At 45.5% G+C, this 6,118-nt stretch overlaps 1 protein-coding gene across 1 annotated transcript in view; it reads right to left on the bottom strand.

The window, feature by feature from the left end:
• The window catches only part of LOC101992072 (phospholipid scramblase 2), a 27,085-nt gene extending 26,141 nt beyond the window's left edge, over positions 1-944 (bottom strand). Inside the window, exon 1 of the mRNA XM_005366654.1 lies at positions 750-944. The gene's annotated coding sequence lies outside the window, so the exon portion shown is untranslated. The remainder of the gene's footprint in view (positions 1-749) is intronic.
• Between the last annotated feature and the right edge of the window lie 5,174 nt (positions 945-6,118).

Raw genomic sequence — 6,118 nt, 5'->3', positions numbered from 1 at the left:
CTGCCTGCCACCACATGGCCTGCGGCCACCATTTGGGACCTACAGCATTTCTGCTGCCTACTGCCGCTGGGGATCTTGCAGCATTTTTAAAAAGAACAACACTGGGTCTTAGTGCATGTGGGCTCTTTGCATTTCAGTTGTGGGCACTCCACTGTCTTGTTAAGTAAGAAGGTTTATAGCATTAACAGTCCTTCTGGAGAGTGGTCCTTGAAGGTGAGGTTGTCTGGGACACTAGAAGTTAACCTCTAATATTTGCGACAAATCTCACAAGTACTAGGTCCAGCTACTAGCAGTCAAGGACTGATTATTTGAGTTGTGAAGGGGGTGTTTTTGTTTTTGGCCTTTTTACAAATTATTGAATTTATCCAGGTCTTTCATATGCCTCCCATATCAGGACAAGGCTGATGACCTCCGTTGAGATAGGACTCTTCCCCAAATTAAACAGGAAAACTTGTTGACAACCTAAAGACCAGCCTCAAGTAGAAAGCCAAAGAACACCTCTAAATACACACTAGAAAATGGAAGGCCAGTCTCCTTGTTAAAAGACGCAAGGAAAAATAACCCTAAACCTGCAGGCAAACCTTACTGAGCTAGTTTTACCTCTCCAGCCAGAATCCCTTCCTTGCCCCTGGGCCCACTTTCACTTTCCTGGCCTCTAGGACACCTTTTGCAACCTCTAGCCCACTTCTCCACCCTCAGATTCCTCTTCCCCGAGGGCCACAGATCCTCTTAGGACAGATAGGGCTTACCGTCCTTAATCAGCAAATCCTGGAACCCGCAGTGGCGCTGCTCTCCTGACCCCTCTGTGAAAAGCAAGGGTGCTGCACTCCACTAAAGGGGGGAGAAAAGCTCCCTGAAGTGACTCAGCTGCGGGTGCCTAAGGTTTTGTTTTCCTGAGTTTTGCGTATAAAATGATTTCCTTTCCCCATCGGAAAGTTACGCCCCTGTACTCTAGGTAAAGTTCAACCAAACAGCGAGCTGAGCTCTGGGGCCCTCACTGCCCCTCCCGCTCCCAGCTCTGGGCTAGAAGTGTGCACTTTTCTGGAACTCTCAGAGCACTCATGGAATTTCCTTTACTCTGACCTCCACTGCTTTCTTCAGACTCTGGGACTCAGGAATGCTTTCGCTACTTCTCTGTTTAGATTTGCTTTGCTTGGTTTATTTGTCTGGGGATGGGAGAGTTTGAGTATGAATTTATCTCAGAAGCCCTCAAATCCCCAAGTTCCCCAGAGTACTTGTAGGGGCCACCATACCAAACAATTCTGTTTTTCTTTATGGTGTTTTTGTCATTGAAGAAGCCAGTAATAGGAAGAAGTGTACCGTTTTACCCAATACTCATATTTCCCACTGATAGCAGCTTTCACTCTGCCTTGCATTCTCTCAGATAAGGAAAAGACAAAGCAAACGTCTTGAATTAACACCCTGTAATGAGAGACTGTAAACCCCAACTCTTGGCATGCACTCCCCAAGGGGTCGCACATCCAAAGAGCTTCACTGTTTTAGGAGCCCCTCTTACCCTAGGTCATAAGTCTCAACTCCAGGAACCATACTGCCCAGAGGCTGAAAATCCTGCACCCCTACACATGGCCCTTCTCTATGAAAAGATATTCAATGCCCCTTCTTGTGGTCCTGGCTAGTCAGGTTTTGTTCCCCACAGTGCTTGCTTGCTTTTTTTTTTTTTTTAAATAAAGTTGCTTCTGGTTTATATGAAAGACCCCTGGAGTGAGGAGACTTTCACTCAAGTCTGGGGATAACACAACCCCCCAGGAACTCACGAGAGACAGTCCTTGCTACAAGCACACAAAGTTTATTGATAGGACAGGAACCAGTGCACTGGGGCCAAAACTCATTTCCCAAGCAGGGGTAGAGGGTTCGACCCTGAGTAGCTGGGAGAAGGGGTACTTACGGGAAGAAACCATAACCCAATAACCCAAAAGGGATAGGGAGGGCGTAATTGGAAAATTCCGAAAATACTAGTGATAATCACAAGGGGTAACTCCCTGTTTCTCAAGATTATAATCTAACTTTATGGTCAGCTAGCTCCTGGATTAGAGTCACTGAACCGGCTAACCTAGATTTTTAGTTCTTCTCTCCCTGTAGATACTTTTGGCGCTACTCTTTCTGCTAGAGGGGTCTGAATTTATCCGGTTCTTTCATATAGACTTCGGTGATCTGCTTCCTGTTATTTGCGCAATTCCAGGACCCAAACAGTCATAATCACGAGAAAGCTGTTGTTGGGATGAATGGGTCTCTCTGACATGGAGTCTCCCATAATTGTAATGGGTCTGGAGTCACTCAAAGATAGATTCAACATGACAATGAATTAATCTTAATAAGAGGAGGATTTATTAAATATTGGTGTTGGATACTCTTGGCAACAGGACTGTAGCTTGTAGTCATATCAACCCAGTCCAAAACCACAAGATTACATGTATTTTGTCTACTCGTAGGCCGAGTCTAATTTTAACATAGTACACATTGAAATTGTCCTAGTCTCTAAGCAAAGTAAGCAAGTTTGATTATAAGGGCAGACATAGCAGTTCAGACTTGTTGTTGAGTCTCAAACACAGGACAAAACTGAGATTCTATTAACATATCAAAGTGGATGCTGGCCACCAGGATCTTCATCCCTCATCTCTCAGGGTATGACTGGCATACTTGGCCCACTATCCTTAAACTTCTCCAGCTGATGATCTGAGCTGTCCTTCCCTATATAATCCAACCATTTTCGTTACCTGGCCCATTCTTTGGTCTACCCTTTACCTCTTGGCCAGTCTCTTAGCCCAGGCTTCCCCTCTTGGTTGGCAGCCCTTTTTTCCTCCCCTTTCTCTTCACGTGGCCCAGCTCAGTCTAGCCCTGTTTACTATGAACTCTTCCAGATGTCTCTGCCTCTGGCTTGTGCTCCCCCTCTTATCTATAAAAAACCTTCTCCAACATATCAAGGAGCAGCCAGGGCATTTTTATTTCTTTTTTCTTTTTATTCACTTATGACCTCCTATCTTGCTAGAACAGCAAATTTTACAAGATCTGCAGGAATTGGGGTGGCGGGAAATAGACTGCGAAGGTGCAGCCTGTACAAGTTAGGGACCTACAGGCTAGAGGCATTTTTTTTTACTTGTTTGGTGTTTTAACCATAGTAAGTCTAAACTTTAAATGTAACTGTTTACCACCCAGTTCTTGTTAAGTCCACTAAGTAACTGTGGGCTGGTTTTCCTATTTCCTTTTACTCCTCCCCATAGAAAATGACTACAGAATTCTTTTAATTTCTAAACAGATAAAAATTCTAGAGAGGGGCTCCCAGTTAGAGTCCCTGACTGGCACACAGAGGGAGCAAGGTCAATGACTACATAATAGAGGTGGCAAACTTCCAAAGGGCTATTTTCTTTCTCACCCGCCTGACCCAAAACAAAATCCTGGCAGCCTAAAACAAGGGACTGGGGGCCATTTGCTCTTATTGTGAGAGCCAAAGTTACATTTTGAGTTTTAATTGCTATGCCTTAGAGATCCCTGAAACAAAAATCCTTCTGAGCAGCGAGCCCAAGGACAGCCGGTGCCTCAAATACAAGAGGCTGTCTGTCAAGGGAGGTCACAAGCCACACATTTCTACTCTCTAAACAAGTTTGTTTGACTCATCTGCACTGGCTGTGCTTGATCACACATGGGCAGGAGGTTTATAGGCAAGAAATATCCAGGCTGTACCCCTGCCTCTGATTGGACCTGATAGGACTTACTTAAGCCTCTGCAAACTGTGACTTGGGCCACTTTTCTGGAAAACCAGAGATGAAAATGGCCAGAATCCATCCACCTGGCCAGTATTTAATTAATGATTGCTTCAAATTTGGCTTTAAATTGTGGTAGTGGTCCTAGTCTCGAATGGTGGGATTTAACACTATCCATAGGCCCCCTGCTTATGAACTTGCTTAACAAGTTCAAAGCCTAATCAGAACTTGTTTACTCAGCAGTTGTGGGCCAGTCCTTCCTCCTGTCTTTCTTCAAACCCTTGAAAAACCCTTAATTAGGAAAGGAAGACTCTTTAGAGACTTAAAAAAACAAAACAAAAAAAAAAAAAAAAACAGGTCTTGGGAGGAGAGTAGGTTTTTGGCTTCCTGACTTCCCCCTCTCCATTTTGGAGTATCTTTTCCTTCTCGTGTCTACTAGAACCCTGTGTTTTTCTTACCCCCAATAACCAGCAGCCTTTCCTCAAAGGCTGATTCTGCCAGCTGTGTTTGAGTTTTCTTCATCGCTACCTGTCAAGCTTGCCTGTTAGTTTTTTAACTAACATTGAAAATGAACCTGTAGCAATGGGACAGATTTTACTCCATAAAGAGTAAGTCATACCCTCAACTAAATTGAGAGACCACATTTCATTTGGAAATGAAAGCCACGCCAAGGATGTAGTGGAATTGGTAGAGGGCGTAGGGTAATGGTCTGTCCTGTCCCTTTAAGAGGCAAGCCCTGCCCATTCCCTTCCCTGTCCACGAAGGCAAGTGGATCTTCCTTCTGCTTCCAGCCTGAGCTTTCTTTCCCCATCTCTTTCCCGAAAAGGTAGCTTCTCTTCTTTTCCCCCACTTTTCTCTCTCTGTTTCTCTTTCTCTCTGCCTCTCTCTCTCTCCCCCCTTCTCTTCTTCCCCTTTCCCCCTCCATAATCCACTAAATAAATACCCACTTTCTTTGCATGGCATGCCTATCCATGTCAGTCTCTCACCTGCCACATCTCCACATGGGACTGGTCTCTTACCTGCCTGGGACCCACAGAGTCCTCAGGTGGTGTGACCAGCTTATGGTCTCCCACCCACCACTGCCGTAAACCACCTGCAGTGGCCCACTGCTGCCTCTGGGGGAACTGCACCACAGTCTTTTACCATTGCACACAGCTCTCCAAAAGGCTTCAGGTTCCACCCTCAACACCCCAGATGTTAGGAATATTTCCTAACGCAAGCTCTCTGCCGATGCAAAAATTCCCAGTCTAGCCAAATCAAAACAAACCAAATTAAGAAATATTCAGGTTTAATGGGAGATCTGTGCTCTCGGGTGGCCCAGAGGGGGAACCGGAAAGCCACAGAAACATGACCCCCGGGAGGAAGAAAGGCACCTTGATGGGGTTCATTTTCAATGTGTTCCTCTTTTGGGGGGATCACTTAAATACCCTGGGGATGGACCTGGCCTGATGGGATTTGGAGGCCAGTCCAGGTCTGGGGGCTGGGATAGATGCGAGGGGCAGGAGCCTACACTCCTAACCTGACACCAGAGATGGGGAAAACTAAGCTAGGGTGTAGTGAAACCATGCAACTAGATCACTCTGTGGGTAGGTAAAAGATTTATTGAAAAATCAAACTGCTGGATCTGTGTCTGGGTAATTAGAACTGCAAATGGCAGAAAGAACCTTGCCAGTTTAAGGACACAGGTAGCAGCAGGTGGAGGGAGGCATGAGACACAGAACAGCCTGGGAATTAGAGCAGGGCAGAGGGAAAAGAGAACTCTAACAGCCCAGGACTGAGATGGGACTTTGGTCATTTGCAGGCTCCTTTGGGTTAATCAGGAACTACACCATCATTGAGGGGATAGATTGTTGTGAGCCACCTTTTTGAGGTGACTCCTGCTGCAGTGGGTTTGTATGTTCCAGGGTAGGGGCATGAGGATTAGAAATGTTAGATATGAAGAACAGAGATAAGAAAGAAACACAGAGACACAGGATAGTACCAGAAGGGCAACCCAGCGCATACTGAATGCTGAATTTTTAGTTCTGAGTTCGCCCATGATTAATTTCCCATATACTTCTATGCCCCAATACAGAAGGGGGGAAAGAAGACAAAAGACTGCTTTAACAGGATACAAAGGACAACCAGAACAGTTCCTTGCTCCAATCCTGAGACATCAAGCCATAATTCCAAAGTAAAGTATTTGATGTCTGGAGCAGTGAGCCCGCCCTAGACTAAGTGTAGGCAGCCACTCCCTAAGTCAAACCTCCTATTTCAAAAGAAAGAGCAGAAGTATTCGCTGACCTTTGGTCAGGGTGAGACAGATCTACCTCTGTAGGCCATCTTAATGTCCAAAACACCAAGTAACCACACCCTAGGTCAGGATCTCTTGTTTTGTAGCCACACTTATTGTTAACAAC

Source organism: Microtus ochrogaster, unplaced genomic scaffold, assembly GCF_000317375.1.
Source record: "Microtus ochrogaster isolate Prairie Vole_2 unplaced genomic scaffold, MicOch1.0 UNK12, whole genome shotgun sequence".
NCBI classification, from domain to species: Eukaryota; Metazoa; Chordata; class Mammalia; order Rodentia; family Cricetidae; genus Microtus; species Microtus ochrogaster.
Note: the sequence above shows the minus strand (reverse complement) of the source record. Positions and strands in the feature narration are given on the sequence as shown.